At 35.5% G+C, this 20,843-nt stretch overlaps 1 protein-coding gene and 1 pseudogene across 1 annotated transcript in view; one reads left to right on the plus strand and one right to left on the minus strand.

Moving 5' to 3' along the window:
• The window catches only part of SNTG1 (syntrophin gamma 1), a 1,083,450-nt gene that overhangs the window by 391,120 nt on the left and 671,487 nt on the right, over positions 1 to 20,843 (plus strand). The gene's annotated exons all lie outside the window — the stretch shown is intronic.
• LOC140498399 (SAP30-binding protein pseudogene) lies at positions 8,535 to 9,499 on the minus strand (annotated as a pseudogene).

A 20,843-nucleotide genomic window follows, 5' to 3' on the forward strand; every position in this document is an offset into this window, starting at 1 on the left:
CAGGAATGGATGATATTTGGTCCTCATCATGATCTTTTGGTATAAATATAGAAAATTAAGAAGCAAATGCCAGAGGAAATGTGACGTTAATATATCAATTAAGTGGAAAGACATTTTAACACCCTTTTATTTCCTCTAAGGTCCAAAGGAGTTCTCCCATTCTCTCTGGTAGAATTAGAAAGGGAGCTTGGACATTGCTTGGTAAAAATTTGGTCATACCTCATGTGGCAATGTATTTTGAGAGTTCAAGGCATTCTAAACATGGAACAGTTTTGTGAAATGTTACCCCGGCACCTCTGCCAGAGTCCACAGGCGGTAAGGGTGAAGTATTTTTCTCTTCTTCCAACTTCCTGAGGTTCTACCTTTTCTCACCCAGGGGCATACCATCTTGTGTCATATCTATTCAATCAGCAGTCATGGCATCCAGTAGGGTGTTTCAGGAGATAGGAACAGACACACTTCCTGGAAAACACAGACTCAGGGAAACAGCTGAATTACAAACCAGAAAGTTTCAAAGACCATGATTTCTGACTCCAGAGGAGAGAGCCAACTGTGGATCTGAGGGGAAATTATCTATGACAGCTAGGAATCAAACATGTAACTGTGCAAGAAGGAAGCAACAGGAAGATTCCATGGGAAGAGAAAGAATACCAGGGTCCTTCAGTACAAAGGGCATCACTTGCTTTGCCTAAGTATTCCTTATGTATACCCCACAAATTAATATGCTATAAGTTTGTGCACATTCTTTCCACTGACATTATGTGCAAGAGTAAGCTCCAGTCTTATTGTGTAGAAAAGTGGAAAGAATGTTTAGTATCTCTGTTTTAGCAACAGTATCTTAGTAGATGTCTTTGGTTTTAGTTAATCATCTATATTACCTGAACAGCAATAATAGTAATAACTAACATCTATATAGCACTGTAAGGTATACAAAGATTCTTTACAAATATTACTTGTTTGATCCTCACAATGATCATGGGAAGTGAATGCTATTATTACCCTCATTTTACAGATGAGGAAACTGAGACAAGCAGAAGTTAACTGACTTGCTCAAAGTCACTTAATAAGTTTCTAAAGCTGGATTCAAACTCAGGTCTTCCTGGCTCCAAATCCAGATCTGTAGTCTCTGAACAACATAGTTACTTATAAAGATAAGCTTATTACTGTTGTGGGAATGGTGAAAGTTTTTTTAGTTTTGGTATAACAACTTATATCCTCAGATTTTGAAGTAAATGCTGCTCTTGAGGAAAGTAATCTGTCCTTGTCAAATCTTAAATCGCTCTATAAGTACTAGTCATCTACTTCTACTACTACCACTAGCTACCAGCTACTACTACTACTGTCATCAGAACACACTGGTAATTGGTCAGTTAACAACTATTAATAAATATGATGAAACCAGTAAAAGTCTACCTGAAATTGTTAAGAGAAGATTGGCCTTGGGGTTGAGAAGAATGGAGTTTAAGTATTACCTCTGATCTATAAGAGAGAGATTGGATTAAAGCATAGGGGTAGAGGTAAAAATATGTTAGTTATGTAGGAAATTTAGACTTTAGTTGCTAATGATAATGCACTTTCAGTTCCTTTGTTTTAAGTAGTGGAATGATATGATAAAAAATATTCTTTTGGAGAGATGAGTATGGTAGTAGTATTCAAGACAACTTAGAGAAAAGAAAAATTGGAGACCAGACAGTTACTTAGGAAGTTGTTATTGTGTTCCAGGGTTAGGTAATATGGACCTGGAATACTCTGTGATATAAATATCAACATAGATATGTGAAGTATATGTTCAAATTATTTGAGTGGATTACAGTGGGGAACGGACAAGTGGGATAAATCCTAGAAACATTTTGGAAAAAAAAAAGGAGCTAATTTGATGTTAGACAAGTTACTTAACCCCTATGAGCCTACTTTCTCTCATCTGCAAAACTGGGATAATTATATATGCTTTCTCACTACTTCAAAGGTTTGTGGAAAGACAATAATGAACTCTATATGTCCCTGTATGTATGTCTTTTGAAAGTGAAACAGAATAGACTTGGGAGGATACAGTAGTGTCAAGTGCGATACCTGTTCCCTTTGCTATTATCAACTTTACATTGATGACCCTTGCACAGTACCATGTGAGCATTAGCTTCTACTTTAGAGCTTTTAGGAGTAACCTCATCACAGAAGCAGAAAGGGAGAGGGAAGGGGGAGGTAAGAGATTGGATAAATCTCAGTCTAGATAGGGATTCTGCCTTTGCAAGAATTTGTTGCCAGGAACTAAAAGGAAGGCATAGTCTCTGCTGAACGTAAAATAAAAATGTTTCTGTTTTTATTGCTGTATACTAATTCTTACAGCTTGAAAATATAGTACAAGCTTGGGAGTATTTGACAACATGTTCAGGGAAAGAAGGACATGCCTAGATAGAAGCACAAGCTGGTCATTTGATTAGTTAACAAACAAATACCTTGGAAACGTTTGAAGTCTGTTAGAACTCAAGTTAGCAAACGCAATAAGTACAGCCTGTGGGGTGAACAGCAAATAGCACCACTTTGGTCATTTCGATTAATAACTACATTGCTTCCTCGAGGTTATGGTAGGATCATATTATTTAAATCCAGAAGAGACAGTAGACATTCTCTATTACAATCCCTCCATTTTATGTGCGAGAAACTTGAGAACCTGAGAAATTAATTGGCTTGTCTGGAATCATAGAGCAAGTAAGAAGCAAAGATAACCAAAAAGTTTTGAGAGTGGGAGGCTAGAAAATAGTCATAGCTTAGATAGAAATAGGAAGGAGGAGAGCCTGTTTGGTGGGAAAGATGCTTTTATTTGACATGTTATAGTATAGTGCTTGACAGTACCTGCAAGTGGAGATAGGGATATTCCAAGGGATATTCAAATATTCAAAGGGATATTTGAAATATAAGAAAGGGACTTAGATGAAAAGGAAAATTGAAGTCATGAAAATGGATGTCTCCTTGGTGGATGTGACTCTATAGTAAATTAATAAATGGCCAAGGAAACATTCACAATTATGGATCTGGACAAAAAAAGAGTTGAGAAAATATGGAATAGGACTGGTCAGAAAGACAGAATAAAAGGATGATAATGTTGTAAGAATCTTCCTCCTCATTAAGCAGACTTATTGTTTTCCTGACTGATCTGGAAATACAGAATGGTAAGTTAGTCCTGTTAGGGAATTTCCCCTCAATATTCCCCTAAAAAATAACCTAGAGAAATTCAGGATGAGGGAAATCTAGAAACTTCCAAAATGAATTATGTGACCTCTAGGAATGTTTATAGTCTTACTTCTTCTTGAAATGTCCTAGGTAATTTTATGTATTTGCAGTATTCAATACGATCTATCTTCTACTATATGTCTTACACTGACATGGACAGGTTGAAGAATGATAGGAGAGACAATGTAGAAGGGATAAAAGAGACACTAGATCGCATAATAAAATGCTTTTTTTTAACTGACAATTTTTAAAATTGATAATTTAAAATTGATTACTGGCCTTTGACAATAGTGTAAAATCTGATTCAAGCAAATCAACTTCTCTATGTATTAGCTAGCTGCCCTTTCTCCAGCTTCTTGATTTTAGAAATTTCCCCTTTGTTCTTTAAGAAATCTAAATGGATAACAATAATACTCAGCTGAATAAAATGAAAACCCTTTAGTTTCATAAGAGGCCAGGTTCTTTAATTTACATGACCTTTCATTGGAAGAAAAAATTGGAAAAATGCAATGTTTGGACAGTAATAATATTAGTAACACTCTTCTATGACATTTCAGCTTTCAAATTTTTGAACCATTGCACTGATTATCCCCTTTGCTCTCCTTTGTCACTTCTGGAATCCCTGATTTTCTTCAAAAAAACAATTAAAGTGCTACTTTTCCTTGGTCCCTTTAGCTTCTAGTTTTTCCCCTACCTGCTAACTTGTACGTGCTTTACATAGATCTACCTAGCTCATTCAAATTTGAGGAGTCTTTTTCTCAACTCACATTCTCTCAGGAAAGTCAGGAAAGTCAGGTTCCTAGGGCAAGACTACATCTTTCCCCTCAAGATACTATGTGCACTCTTTAAGTATTGGGAGTTGTATAACATATGCTATCAACTGAAACTGCCATTCTGGTGTGTTCTCTATAAGAACACTCATTAGTGATAATCATCATTATACTAATCAATCATTTCAAACCAACTAGTTTTTACAAAAGCTAATTTTGAAAAGACTAGAGAAGATAGAGCAAGAAAAGAAGTTATTTTTTTTTCCTTCCATAGCACACATTTAACCCTAATCTGTTTTGGTCCCTCTGCATAAGGGTTTCAGACTTGAAGGAGTTGCAACAAAGCAACCTCCACCAAGTTCAAACTACTGTAGTGGCTCAAGCAGGTGGACTCAGGACTGTGTTCTTCAGTAGGCTTGACTGATCAGAAACTCTGACATTTATTCCTGTCCCTGGAATTCACAGAGCTACAGTCTGGTCTATTCTAATCTTAAAGACTCTTTGTCCCAATTCAATAAAAATAACTTGAAAATAAAGTTTAAAAAGGCAAACTCCTTATCCTAAGTTAGGAGAGAATACAAACTACAGAGACAGAAACAGTAGCAGGACTATATTTTCATGATTTCATTTTGACATACATGGGGAGAGTAGATGTTGGCATTGGCACTGTCTCTCTCCCAACCTGAAGACTTACAATAGTGCCTCCTCACTCGAATTTAGTCAGGCAGGAAAGAGCACAAAGATGAATCATTGTCACTGGAGCCTGAGTTCTAGCCCTGAAGCAAATAAAAGATATTGCTCTTCTTAGGTGGCAAACAGACTGGAAACAGTCATAGAATGCCTGTATCTATACTCATGTCTACAAAGGGGAATTGTATCAGGGGTAACACACTATACATAATCAAAAATATGGAATTTTCAACTGACAGTCCCCTGTTTGAGACATATCTGTTAATGTTTTCTTCTCAAATAGATATACATTCCTCCAGTACAGGAATTCTTTCACTGTGTGTGTGTGTGTGTGTGTGTGTGTGTGTGTGTGCGCGCGCGCGTGTGTTTTAACTTTATCGCAGCACAATACTTGTAGTTTAATAAACACTTGTTGATTATTTCTTGATTATAAAGCTTGTTCTTCCTGACAACCCTATCAGGTAGGTGTCATAGATATTATTATCCCTTTTATCAGAAAAGTTAGCCTAGAGGGGTTAAGTAATTTGCCTACCATCAAAGAGTCAGTAAGTTACATATAGGGACTTCAAATCCAAGTGCAGTGATTCCAGACCCAGCACCCCTTTTACTACATCTTCTGCATAAATTTTAACTCAAAGAGGCCAATAATTACAATGAATTTAGTAAAGCATCATTTCAAACATAAACTGGTGAAAAACCCTTTATTTTTCTCCTCCCCAATGCATACTTTACCTTGACTTTCAAGGCCACCTTCTTTTTCAGCTACTTAATAGCTAAGACTAAATAATATTTATTTTTAACTTGTAGAAAATTCATACTATAGAAATATGTAAATTATTTAGGACTTTGACTAGTGACCTCCCTTCCTTCCAACACCTGCGACACCCTCACATCCTTCAAACCCTCGCACATCTACTCCAGAGAAGTGTGAGCAGAAATCTTATGCCTAAATGCATGTTCAGTATTTGGAGACACTCATTATGCTCCTTGGGAAACCATCTCCATGGCAGGCAAGGATTGGGATAAAGAAGCTCAAAGTTATGCTAATATAACTTTGAAATTCAGATCACAGAGAAATTCTTCTTGTGACAGTGACTGAGGATTTTTTATTATGATTTTTTCAGGAGTTATGTGTTTCTGTTTTGGCTTTACCTCAAACTTAATTAAAACGCATTGTCTATTCTTGTATGTGTGGAGAAGAGACAAAAACATTATTTTACATTGTTTGAGATAATATTCTGTGTTCTACTCAATGCAAAAAAAAAAAAAAAAGATTTTTCTATATATCAACACTGATAGAGTTTTAAGAACTTCCTAGACTGTTAGTCCACATTATATATGAACCAAGTTTTGTATGTTTTATAGAGAAATAATAAAGACAAAATACATACTGTTTTAATATACCAATGCAGTTCCAAAAGAGCTATTACTCTATTTTAATAGGGTAGCTAGATGGTCACTGAATAGTGTCAATCCTAGAGGCAGATATCTTCCTGAGTTTAAATCTAGTCTCAGACCCTAACTATGTGACCCTTGACAAGTCACTTAACCCTGTTTACCTCACTTTCTTCATCTGTAAAATGAGCTGGAGAAGGAAACGGAAAATCGCTTCAATATTTTTACCAAGAAAACCCTAGATGGAATCATGAGGAGTTGAACGCAACTAAAAGTTATTTTAAGTGGTAAAAGAAACTTGCGACATGATTATTACTTAATAGTGTTTACAGTAGAAACAGAGGATATGGTGCATTATATAAAAGTATACTATATGTATATATATATTTTTTCTTTTTGGTTTTTTCACCATTAAAGGACAAAGGGAGTTAAATGTAGGACACTGAATTAAATTCCTATTATTAAAACTAGTTCATTCATATAGTTCTATGAGAGTTCCAAAATACTTTTCTAAAGACTAACTTGTAAGCTAGATAGCATGAATATTTTAATTATTATTTAAAAGGTTGGCAAATTGAGGCACAAAAATTTAGATGACTTGGAAAATCACAAAAATAGAGTGCATATCCTTTGATCCCATACCACTCCTAGATCTATATATCCCAAAAAGATCTTTAAAAAGGGGGAAAGAGCCCACACGTACAAAAATATTCATAGCAACTCTTTTTGTGGTAGCAAAGAATCGTAACTTGAGGGGATGCTCATCAATTGGGGAATGACTGAACAAGTGGTGGTATATAAATGTAATGCAATACTATTGTGCTATAAGAAGCGATAAACAGGTGGATTTCAGAAAAACCTGGAAAGAATCACATGAACAGATGCTGATTGATTTGAGCAAGACCAGGAGAACATTGTATACAATAACGGCAACTCTGTGCAACGATCAACTTTGATTTAGCCTTTCAGCAATACAATGATCTAAGACTATTCCAAGACTCATGATTGAAAATGTTATTCACATAGAGAGAAAGAATCGTAGAGTTTAAATGTAGATCAAAACACACTATTTTCACTTTTTTGTTGTTTTTGTTTTTTCTTTCTCATAGTTTTCTCCTTTAATATGATTCTATATGTAAAACATAAATAGATGAAAATAGAAAGGTTTCTTACTTTTAACCCTTAAGTGTTACATTTTTTTTTAATCCTGCTATAAGTGTATCATCATAAATGAAATCTTATGTTCCCATAAGAGGAATGATGTAATTCAGGGATTAACTCCTGACCAAGGACCCAGAATCAAATAAATCTCATATATAATTAATAATATGTCATAAATATAAGACTCTATAATCTTTTAAAATTATGGTCTATATGCATAAATATATCTTTACAGACAGACAAAATAGGGATGGGGTACAACGTTCACACACAGAACATAAAAATACAACTCTACTATGTTCTGAATTTGACATATGTAAAACTAATATTTCTAATTAAATATTCCAAATTAACCATTAATTGACATTTATTTAGGAATAATTTTGTTTGCCTCCTTAGAATTTAGAAAGGCTTTAGGAAAATGATTTTAATGGCCCATATTTCTAAAATAAAATCCATATTAGGAGTTTTGAAGTAATGGCATTTTTCTGCCCCAAAATTTTCTTTTTGAGAGCATAGACATTCAAAACTACTACAATAACCCTGTGTTTCATTCGAAGTCAAGATCCTTTTTTTATCAGATACTAAGAGTTTAATTATCACTTTGCCAATAAAACCCAACAGTCTAGATCCAGCCTTCTCTGCTCTACTCCATGACTGTGTTACCAACTGTACCATTCCTCCTCAATTTCCTATCTGCATTTCACACACAACATATGAAAAAGTACTCATCATATTTTCCCTAAAATTAATTCTTCTTCCAAATACTTCCATTTGTATTGTTTTCATTGTTTTCTCTCTGCCCTCCCACAACATCAAGGACTGTGATATTTGGGAGGAAGATGGAATTCATATTTGTTTGACCTGGTAAAGTTGGGATTGATGTTATACAGATGATTGAATAAAAATCTCAGGATAATTCTTATATACATATATATATATATACACATATATATATATAATATATATACAGATAGATGTAGATATAGATATATATTGATATATATATTGATATATATATTGATATAGCATTTTTAATAGAGCAACAGATGCTAAATTAGCATTACTGTAAGCAGTCTTTATTGCCCCAATCAGCAACAAGCGTCCTTCTAGATGACTGGGCAACATAATCTCTCACTACCCCTCGAAAAAGAATGTTTTGTGAGGCTTGACAAGACAGAAACCAATCCCTAGCTGATAGGAAGCTCTTTGGAAAGCCTTAGTCCAGTGACTACATGGATTGCCATATCCAAGAGAGCATTCCACATCTTGGGGTCACAATCTTGGCAAAGTCCTGTCCTTCAAGAAGAAATGTCAAACCCTGTACCACGTCCATCACTGCTTGGCTTTCTTCATGATGGTGCCCATGGTTGAGATGATGATCGTCTTGGAGCCACTAGCACTAGTTGTCACAGTGGCAAGGCTGACAGTGTAACTGTGATGGTAAGGATGGTAAACTGGGCTATTATCACTAGGATAGCAGAATCCCACTTATTCTTTCTCTTCTGAGCATCCAGTTACAGTGCTGGCTGTGGTGGTCTTAGTGGCAATGGCATTGGTTGTGATGCCCTTCTTGGTGCCTGTCACAAATTCAATTTTTGTTCTCTCCTTTTGGGTTTTTTACCAATTTGTCCATTTCAATCTTCTGTGCTTTGGCTAAAGCCTCCTAGTAGAAGTCCCCAGACCATCTATGGGGTTCAAATGTATCCTTGGGATAATTGGTGCCAAGCTCATCAATTGAACAGTACTGGATAAGCTTCTCATAGATGTTGGGATTCCAAAATTCCTTCTTTCTCCGGATAATGTAGTTCATATCCATCCCTTCTTTTATCTTCCACTCATATAATTTCAGTATCTTGTCCTGGAGGTGATTTGAGCATCTGCCAGGTGGCTCCGAGGGATTTTAATCTCATCAGGAGACATGTTCCTGACTCCCTCAGAGAAAAAGGCAACCAGTTCCTGGTGATCTAGCTTTTCTTGTTCTGAAATCTCCTTTAGGTCATCAGTCTTAAGTTTCTCAGTCTCTGAATTGTCATCTTCCAATTGTCTGCTGTTTTCTTCACCCTCTTCCTCATAACCAAGTTCATCTCCCTCAAGTCATGAAAAATCATCCTCTCCATAGACACTAGGCCACCTTTTCGCTCTGCCGTGGTGGCGCTCCTGGGTAGCTCCACTCCAGTTTCACTGTCTGACTCAACCTCTGAATCCTCTAAGTAAACAGTCAGCAACGGCAGAACGTTCTTCTTGCCAGTCATCTTCCTCCTTCTCAAGACAATTCTCAAGAGAACTAGTAACTCTTTTTTTCTTTCTTTCTTCCATTTCCTCCCTGTTGCCTCCTAGAGTCACTGATCAATGCCATAAGCATAAGGTTTTGAAAGAATATACTTCTAAGTGAGACAGCAACAAATGAAGTGCAGGTATTTGGTAATTATGAATGAAAAAAATAGTGAAAGGTTACGCATGTAAAACAGAAGATTCTTCTCTGTCTACATGTTCTTTCTAAGAAAAAATTCAGGAAAAAACGTTTTGAATGAAAAATATGAGCACTAGTACTTATATTTAATATTAAACAGTGATTTAAATTTACCAATGATGAAAAAGTTTAATTGTGAAAATTATAATCTTTCTAAAACCCATCAAAATATTATCCAAGAACTGAAAAGTAACTGGGTAAGAAGGAAAAAAAGTTGGTAGAGTTGAAGAAAATTAACTATACTGACTGCAGTCCATTAAAAGAAAGTAGAACAGCAACAAAAAAAGAAGGGAGCTCTGTCTGAAAAGAGGAAGGGTTTTATCACTGAGGATCTAAATGTGGAAGAATCAAGAATCAATTGATCACCAAGTCTTTCTTGAGTGTTAACTGGGAGTGTTGCATCTGACATCAGGTGTCAGGCTGCTACTACCAGACTAATGGTCAGATGAATAAAAATCAGGTTGGACTTTAATGTTGACTTTTATATGTTTATTTGCTTCTTTTTGTTTTGTTTTTCTCTGGTCTGATGCTTTATAAGAAAACTATCAAACTTCCTCCTGGGAATGGGTAAATTGGCAAGTAGATCCATATTGTTTTATCACCAAAGAGAGACAGTGTTCCATTAGTAGGACACTTAATGCTTTTACTCATTAAATGTTGGAAGACAGTTCAATAGGGAACAAGAAGGTGCAAATTCCCGTCTTTATTTCGTCCTTCCTTTCATTTCCAATATTTCTGAAAAATGTATTGTCTTCTATTTTTAATTGTTTTATGACCTAGATTCAAGTAGGAATTTTTACTTCCCTTTTAAGAATAGATGTTACACTGACCTTAAAATATTTTCTATAGTTAGACAGCCTATTCCGTCTCAGCTTATAAATTAAGCTAGATTTCAAATATCTGGTTATAACTGAAATACTGTAAAGAATGAGTCTATTTAGCAAGGAAAGTAAATGAATAGTAGTATGTGCAACCTCATTCGTCAGGTTTTAGCTCTTGAATTCCTCAGTGAAAACTTCTAGGGGCCTAGTTAGGAGGGATTTTTTGTTTGTTTGGTTTTGTTTTTATCCATAGTGAGGAAGCCTTTAGTGCCTTATTTTAGAAACCTGGTGCTGTTAAATAGCCAGCAAACATTTAGTCCAGTACTTAATTTTGCCTAAGCAATGTGCTAAGTGCTGGTGATACAAAGGAAATCAACAACAACAATTAAAAAAAATAATCCCTTCTTTCAAATATCTCACAGTCTAATGGAGGAGACAACACCAAGGTAAAAGCTATATACACATAAGTTATACACAGGATATATTAGAGATAATTCAAGAGAAAGAAGGTGGTGGTGTTAAGACAGATTGTGAAAGATTCCTTGTAGAAGGTAGGATTTTAGCTGGGACTTGAAGGGAGCTAAGGAAGCCAAGAAACTGACAAAGAGGAAGAACATTTCAGGCATGAGGGAAAGCCAGGAGTGGGGAGACAGAATATTGTGTAGGAGGAATAGCTAGGAGGGCAGGTGTCACCTTTTATATTTGGCTTCTTAAAGAGAGCAAGAGACAAAGCTATGTTTCTATATTGTCCAAAGTGTCATATATCGTTTCATTTATCATCTCTGATTTATTTGACAAATCTATAGAGGTATTCTATGTGATTATTGTTGGTGAATATCTCATTCTGGGCTCTTAGAGGGCTGAAGGAGAATATCACCCACCAGCAACATCCACTGTTAAGGGTTGAATAACTTGAGCAATCAAACAGAAAAGGAGGAAAAAAAAAGATTTATTAGCAATCAAAGGCAGACTTCTTGCTCATAGCAGTGTCAGATTTCTAGGGTATAGATTTTATTTTTATAACCTTTCTGGCCTTTTTATAACCTTTCATCCTAGAGGACACTGCCAATCAGCAGCATTCTCTGGCAAGGTGTGATAAATAATCTTCATAGGAGAGAAAGAAGTAGAGAAAGAGGGGATGAGCCAAAAGGAAAAGGGAAGCTTCTCAGATATTTCAAAGCAGCTGGCAGACTTTGCTATCAAAACAAGAAAAAAATTCCCTGCTCAAGAACAAGAAAGAAGAAGTCATCAAATACTATTACAACTGTAACTAAGACAGCAGGTCAAGGTAACCATTTAGACAATGCTTCAGGTGTCTCTCATCTAGACTAAAAAATAATGTTGTTGTTTTTAAACAATACTGATATTTTACTGTATTCTTACATAGAATGTTATTTTTTATCTCTCCCTAACCAAAACTGGGATATAGGTAAGGAGGATACAAGAAATCCAAAAGGGAAAAGAAAAAAGATAGTTCCTATTCTCAAGTAGCAGGAGAAAACAAGGGAATAACCTTGTACAAAGAAAATATCTATGGGGTAAATCAGAGATTATCAATAAAGGGAAGCCACTAGCATAACAGTATTAAGACCAAGAAACTTCACACAGGAGATGGAGTTTTAGCTGGGATGGGAACGAAGTTTGGAAAGCCAAGAGACCAAGATGAGGAAGACTTAGAGCATTTTTCATATGATTAATAAAATAATCTTAAAATATCATTTTACACATATCAGATTGGCTAAAATGATTGAAAAGGCAAGTGAAAAATGTTGGAGGGGATGTGGAAAAACTGGGAAGGTAATTTGTTATTGGTAGAATTGTGATATGATTCAACCATTTTGGAGAGCAATCTGGAATTATGCCCAAAGAGTTATTAAACTGCGAGTATTCTTTGACCCAGAAGTACCTCAACTTGGTCTATTTTCAAATATGATTAGGCAAAAAAGAAAAGATACTACATGTTCTAAAATATTCTTAGCAGCTCTCTTTTTGGTGGCAAAGAAGAGGAAATTGTGGGGATACTTGTCAATTTGGAAATGGCTCAAGTTTTGGCACATGATTGTGATGAAATACTATTGTGCTATAAGGAATGATGAGCTTCATGATCTTAGAAAACCATGCATAGACTCATGTGAAATAATGAAGAGTGAAATCAGCAGAATGAAGAAAATGTTGTATACAGTAATGTCAATATTGCTTTAAGAACAACTTTGAGCAAATAAGTCATTTTGACTATTTTAAATACCCAGATTAGTAATAAAGGACATATGATTAAAAACATTACATGCATCCAGAAAAAGAACTGCTAAATAGAAGTGTGTATAGAGCAATTTTACATATATACGTGTATATATATGTATGTATAGATATACATACACATATATACACATACACCTATACCCATACATGTATATTTGTATCTAACGTTAACTGTCTCTAAGGTGGGAGAGGGGAGGGAGGAAAAAAGAAATTTAGATAATTTTGTTATATATAATAAATTTATATTTTCATGTGCAGTCATCTTTTTATTATTCTGTGTTAAAGAAGTGCTTTTTTACTCTGTAAATTAAAAATAAAATGAATTTAAAACAAATAAGAAGACTGGAACAGTTGAAAGGAATCAGATTGTGAAGAATGCATTTTTTTAGGGCTTTAAAAGAGTTATTACTCATTAATCAGGGTTTTTGAGGTTGGGGGTCACAAAATAGCAGTACGGAGTCAATTAAGAGTAAAGCAAATAGCTTTTTATTAATACTGGCAGGGGCAGATTATAAAATGGATGGCAACCTACCCTGAGCATGACATAAGTATCTCCTTACATGTAGATTTTTAGAGCAACATTCATAAGCTAAACATTATTCAATGTAACCTTGTAGGAAACAAAGAGAAGAAAGATAGCTATTCATACCCACATGTGGTTATTCAAAAAGAATAGTATGCTTGTTGGAGAAAAATGTTTATTATTAGCTGTGAAATAGATACAGGTTTTATCATGCGAGCATAGCTGGTCTCACTTAAATCAAAGAAATCTGCCCATTAGGCCAGACAAGAAGAACTTTCCCAGGACTCTGGAATCCTTCAACTTTTAATGGGTAAGTCTTTTGGCTCACATGAGAAGTGAGAATGAGACACAGCTAGCTTTGTCCTTCAGCTTGCTTACCAGATAGCTGAACACAATGTACCTGGGGTTCATGGGGCTTGTAGGGGAATAGGGATTTTTCTATTTCTCCCTCAAGGGGAAATTCAAGAACTTGGACTAATTTCTTCCATGGTGACTCTGAAAATCTTTAAACAGAGTTCACTTTGAGAAGGACAAAGTTTATTTATATCTCAAAATCAAGTGAGGAATGAAATAGAATAACTGAGATTGTATATTGTACTGGAATGAGTCAAGGAGATGTAACAAGAGATAGCTACCTTCTTCTTCTCCAGCCATTCATGTAACTACTCTTGTAAGCATTTCATTTTGGAATTCTTAATAAGTAGGGGAGAAATAATATGATGCAATAGAGAGTGAGCCTGAGTCAGAAAGACCAGAGTTCAGGTACTGCTTCTGACATATATTGATTTGTGTTACTGTGGGCAAGATTGTTGTTGTTGAGTCATTTCTGTTGTGTCCAACACTTTGTGAACATACTTGGGGTTTTCTTGGCAAAGAGACTAGATTCTCCAGTTTATTTTGCAGGTGAGGAACTAAGGTAAATGGGTCTAAGTGACTTGCCCTGGATTAATCATTAATAAATGATTGAAGATGGAATTGAAATCATGAAGATGAGTCTTCCTAATTCCAAAGTCAGCTCAGTCCACTGAACCATCTAGCTCTTGGCTTTTTATGACTCGAGCCGTTTTCTAAGCTATTAAGTAAGTTGAACAATTCAGGATCTTCATTTGTAAAGGAAGTATCCCCATAGAGGAGTTCCCTTTTATTAGTGAAATGACAGGTCTGTATCAGATTAAATAGATAAGTGAGTGTCTGTTTCTTAGACTGTAAACTATCATCCTTACACTGTCATGAATCTTAATCTCTCCTTGTTACCTGGCTCATCCCTACTATATATATATATATATATATATATATATATATATATATATATATATATATATATATATATATATATATAGATGCAACTATGTCTCCCTCATTCTCAAAAAAATCTTCAATCAACAAGCACTTATTAAGTGCTTACTGTGTTCCAGGCTCTATGCTAAGCACTGAGAAAACAAATACAAGTACGAAAGATAAAACAGTTCCTGTCCTCAAGGAGCTTATATTATAATGAGAGGACAACATATAGACTGAAGCAGGAAAGGAGGTAGGATAATATAGTATCTGGCTGGGCATGATGGAGAAGTTCAGAGAAGGGAAGTCTGTTGGGAAATAAGGCATGAGCTTGTTCCTTAAATGGAGATATTAGGAAGTAATCTTCATCTTCTAGTCAGTGACCTCAGGGTCTGAGGGTATTCCTGAGCTATGAGTTCCAGGGCAGAAGTGATCATCTAGGAACCAGAGGCTTCTGTGACATGACAGAGAAGTCTAATGAATGTATCTTGTGGGAAATGAAGAAATGGCCAGTCCTCTCTTGACCCAATATTTTCTAGTAGATGTTATTCTATATCTCTCCTTTCTTTCACAGTTAATCTCCTTGAGGCATCTTCTACAATCAGTACCTCTACATTCTTTCCTTTCACTCTCTTAACTCTGGAATGTGGCTTCCAAACTCATCATGCATCTGAAACTGCTTTCTCCAAAGTTAAGGACCTGTTTCTTACATGCATATGTATATGTATACTTTTATGTGTATGGGTATATATGTACTGTATATTCATACAAAATATGCATTAATCCAAAGTGTTGCTTCTTTCTTTGCTCTCCTCTCATCTTTAATTTTCAGCTTAAAAATGGAGATTTTTGACTTTCCATTTTTTAATCTATCAAATTAAAAAATAATCCTTTCACAGAGGCAAGGTACAACTTTCTGGACTTACCTAATTTAGAGTTGCTTAATCACAAGGAAGAGGAAGATTACTAGAAATCTTGAGTTGATTTCTACATTGTCCTGGTTTCATTGACTTAAATTAGGGCAGTTTCTAAAAGGTGAAAGTCCTTTTAGTCTTGATTAAATTTCACTGTATATATAGATAAATTACAGAGAAAGTATTTACCTGCATTGGTTAAAGATGTTTCTTCACCTGGAAGATTCATATACCATGTTAAGACCAATGACAAATCTATCCCTTCATCTTCCTTTCTCTCCCACTGCATGTCCTCTCTCCCTGTTCCTATTTCCCTACCAAATTGAGTGTATTTCTATAGCAATGTAATAACTTTTCCAGTTTATACCTATCCTAAGTGACAAAATCACATAGGAATTTAAGCTTGTTAACGTTTTTTAGGCTCTATCTCAAACTTTATTGACCTCCCACAAACTTTAAAGCAAGTCCATGTGAAGTCTTTTCTCAAAAACATCATACAACTACAGTGAGTGCTATCCAGACTCAAAACCTTGAAATAATTTTTGACCACACCTCATGTCACCCACATGCAATGAGCCACGAAGTTATATTGCATTTTCCTTCCTTTTCCATTTCTGCCCCTCTAGAATAGGGCCTTATCTTTCCATGCCTGATAGATTGTAATAGTCTCTTAAATGGTCACCCTGTTGCCATTCTGTGCTCCAAATCCATTTTGCACACCTCAGTGAAGATAATCTTCCTAAAACACTCTTCTCCCCCTACTATAACCTCTGACCCTCTCCAGCTGTTTTCAAATGAGCAGGAGGGGGAAATCTGAAAAGACAGTTATACAAGCATTCTAAGTGAAACATCTCTGTGCTAAAGCTTCTGCCTACTTGGCACCCCATCTACATGAAGACTACAGGGCACAAACCCTTAAGTCCCTAATCCTTGTCATTCACAGCCATCACTAAGATTTTTTTGCTCCACTTTATCCCTTACTCTCATCCTCATCCATCTTAACACTGTACATCCTCATGTCCTAATTCTCTGATTCTCACTCCTACTATGTCCTCTGTAACCTCTTTTCTACTGTTAACAAAATCCCTTTCATTATTCCTCCTACTCTTCCTCTACTCACGACATTATTTGGCATCTGACTGCCTGGAAGACACATCACAGAATTACAGAATTTCAAGGTTATGTGAGATCTCAGAAGCCATCTCTTCTAAGCAATACCTGAAAATCATAGACTCACAGATCTAAAGTGGGAAGGAGACCACAGAGGCCACCTTGTACAATCTCCTCATTTTAAAGATGTTGAAACTGAAGCCCATAGGGGTTAAGCAACTTCTTCCAGGTCACATTGGCAGTCAGCATCAGAGGCAGGATTTAAACTTTTAATCTTTTGACTCCAGAGGCATCTTTATTTCAATTGAACTAGGTTGCCTCCAAAAAAGAAAACGCTCTAAATTGTGCTCTTTCACCATCCATGAAACCACATAATCTCAGTGGAAAGAGACCTCAGAGTTCAGCTATTCCAATGCATAGCTATCCAAGGATACTCTCTCCCACATACTTAACAAAGCATCATCCAATCTTTATTAAAGCCAGCCTGTTTCTTACATGTCTTTACATGCACAGGATCAAGAAGAAAAGGCAGGTTACTTTTTGATCCTTCACCACTTCCATTTCTGGGTCTTGCTCAGCTACCATCACTCAATATTTTTTTCCCTTCTTTGGGACCACAGCATTCAATTACAGTGCTCTGTTCAGATCTCTGTGGTTGTCATTGACAAACATCTTGGGTACTCTCCTATGTTCCAAAATGATTTCTGCAGATCACTCCAGTCTTCTCTAATCAAAACCTTGCTCTCATAATTGGGGATTTTACTGCCCATGTTAATAACCTTTTCTAGTACCTTGAATGTCAAATTCCTAACCCCTAATCTCCATCACCATTCTTCCTCAGGCCATGCCACCAGCACTTAAAATTGTTCTCAGATCAAAATTCTGATCACAATTTCCCAGCCTCTCCTTTTTCTACATCACTCCCCTTGAACAAGTTTTTCTTTACTTTGATCTCTGGTCCACTCAGTCCTTCCTCATATTGATTCTCATTGCTTTCTGGACAGTTGTGATCTTATAGTGATTTCAAGAAAATATTATGTTCTATTTTGGATATCACTTGTATCTTTGTTCTCATACTTTTCCTGCCAGTAAATCCCAAAGATAAATCATTTCAACCACGGAACATGCCTCCCCCTCCCCTCACCGGTTATCCATACTGCTTTAGAAAGTGATATTACCCTACTAACTGGATCCACTGGAAATTCATGTTGTCTAACCTCAAATGGACCCTCTCCTCTGCATGACAATCACTTTATTATTCATCTTTAATTGAATCTATATCTCAATCCCCAAAGGAGTTGTTCCAAAGTTAATCTCCTCACCCTCAGAATACCACTCCTCATAATTTAAGAATTGAGTTAATCTATTCGAAACTCCTGTATCACTCTTCCCATCCTTCTTTACATTTTTCCTTGAAGTATTAGATGTTATTCCTCTTTTCAAAGGCTAATTCTTGCAGGTATGTCTCTGATATCCCATACTCTCCTTTTTTTTCCTTTGGAACATTATTTCATTGCATCCATCCCATCTCTCTCTCTCTCTCTCTCTCTCTCTCTCTCTCTCTCTCTCTCTCTCTCTCTCTCTCTCTCTCTCTCTCTCTCTCTCTTCTTCCCTCTCCCTCCCATAAACTCCAGCAAAACTTTGAGTACACTTGATGAATTTTCAAGAATTTCAATGAAAACTATAGTAAGTTATTTCTTCCAGGCCACATCTGCCAAAAAAGAAATAAACAAATAGGCATATCAGCCAGAACTTCACAGAAAAAATAAGGAAGTGGACCCACCACCAAAGCTAGTACTAGCAAAGGAAAGCCTACCAGTGTGACCATAGATTGAACATGTGTAGTTTGCCAAGGATCTGAGGCTCCAGACAAAGTGAGACTGGAGGACTCCCATGAGAAGTCTTCTGAGTGGTCAGAAAACACTAGGATGGAAACTTTGGAATGATATTAGGTAGAGACCATTATAATTCCATAATGCTCCAACCAGGAGAGCCCAAGCGCAAAGACTCTTGAGATCTTCTTTTCATTATCTTCTACTTATCTTCTCTATAGCTCGTTTGTCTGTGTTATCTATTTGCTTGCTGTCTCCCCCATTAAAATGTGAGCTCTCTGGGGGCCAGGTATGTTTTCTTTTTCCCTTCTTTTGGAATCCCCAGTATTTTTCACAGTGTCCCTCACATAGCAGTTTATTAGTAAATATTTATTTGTTGACAAACTGACTCTTCATTGATTTGAAAATATAAAATTTTGTATATTTTATAGCTCAAAGAATTTTATGAAGGTGTGTCTTTTTTTTTTTTAAAGCTATTCCATTAGAGTTCAAACTCTTTCAAGATTTATCAATCAGGAAAGGCTTAAAGTAACAGCACAGCTTATGAACCCCATGTCTCTTATCTAAGAACTCACAAAGTCAATATCAGAAGCTCATTACCATGTTACCTACAGGATGATTTTTTTTCCCCTATTCTTAAATATTTTAAGCAGTTCTGTGATTATTTTATTGTGGATACTTACCTTTATGGTGTTGGGCAAGCTACTATTATTTTGGGAGATTAATACAGCAATCACTTGCAGGATGGATTGTAGAGAGGGAGGAACCAGTTAAAGGAATTGGAGACCAGTTAATTTGTTATGGTAATGCGAGCTATAAATAAGAAAGCCTATAGGAAATCAATAGGAATAGAAAAGAGGGAATATACAGGAGATAGTGTGCAAAAATAGAGTCAACTGGACTTCTTATTCAGATTGGAGCTAAGAGTAATAATTAAGATTAGAGCTAACTTTTATACAGTACATACTATATTCCAGGAACTATTCTAAGCACTTTACAATTATTATCTCATTTTATCCTGATGATAACTCTCGGAAGTCATTGCTATTACCATCTTCATTTTACAGATGAGGAAATTGAGACAGAGGAGAGGTCAAGTAATTTGCCCAGGGTCACACAGCTAGCAAATGTCTGAGATTATATTTGAACTCAGGTCTTCCTGACTTCACCTCTAGCCATCTATCCACTGTTTCAGCTGTCTGCCTCTAAGGAAAAGAGAAGTTAAGAATAACTGTGAGATTGTAGAAGTCAGAATGGTAAAAATAAGTGGTGGCCCAATTATTACAGAGAGAGCTAAAATAATACTAGGGGATTTGTGAAATAGAAACTTGCAGGAGATTATTGCTTTTAAATACCCCTTACAGTAGTTGTTATAAAATAAAAGAGCCTAAAATATGCTATCCACTAGTGAATAGTACTATCAAGTTAGGATATTCAGAAGGGAGATATTAAATTCAATAAGAAAGCTAGATAAAGTTAATTATTTTTTAGGATAGCGCATGCAGAGCTCTGGGTAACAGATTTAGATATATAGTGAAAAATTGGAGGAAGATGATTGAATGTAATAGCAAAATCTACAATGAGTGTATCTGTAGACAGAAATTACAAATACATAGGAGAGATTAGTCTTATTCAAAATCCATAAGATTTTAGGCTTTCAGTTTCTAATGTTTTGAAAGATTTCTGAATATCCATCAATATTCTTAGAAGGAATAATAATGAAATACATTTATTTTTAAAACCTACAAATAACATATTGGCATAACAGCGTATTTCACTTTTAATGTTTCTTTGGAGTTTTCATTCCAAACTGGGAGACTTCTCAGCTATATACTTGTAAGAATACACACACGCATTTTCAAATATGTGTTATGTGTATGTGCATATATGTATATATAGCAAATATACATAGTCTATACCATAGATTATATTTATTTATATGACATATAGAAATGTTATATATAGAATTGTATAATATATAATTTATGTATATGCATATACATGCACATATATGTATGTGAGTTTATACCTACAAACCTTATGGCTTATACAGAAATTCTGACACTTCATGTGAATTTCTTAAAATGAATAAGAAGCACCATCAATTGAACAGTTATATTGTTGTTTTTTTAAATCATTACCCATGATTACCTTGTTACAGTGGCCATCTTTATCACATTCAGCCTTCTAGGAATACATTGCCTTCAAAAAATAAATCAATAGGTAATAAAATTTAAGTCAACTTTTAAGAAAAATTGCAATGTTTCTGGTCTGATTTGGACAAATAGCCAACAGTTAAACATGATATAGATTTCAGTTTTCTAAACATTTAAACTCTCAAATTTGTACAGAATAAATAGCTCAGAATATATCTGATCTATGTATGAAT

The sequence above is a fragment of the Notamacropus eugenii genome, chromosome 4 (assembly GCF_028372415.1).
Source record: "Notamacropus eugenii isolate mMacEug1 chromosome 4, mMacEug1.pri_v2, whole genome shotgun sequence".
Taxonomy (NCBI): domain Eukaryota; kingdom Metazoa; phylum Chordata; class Mammalia; order Diprotodontia; family Macropodidae; genus Notamacropus; species Notamacropus eugenii.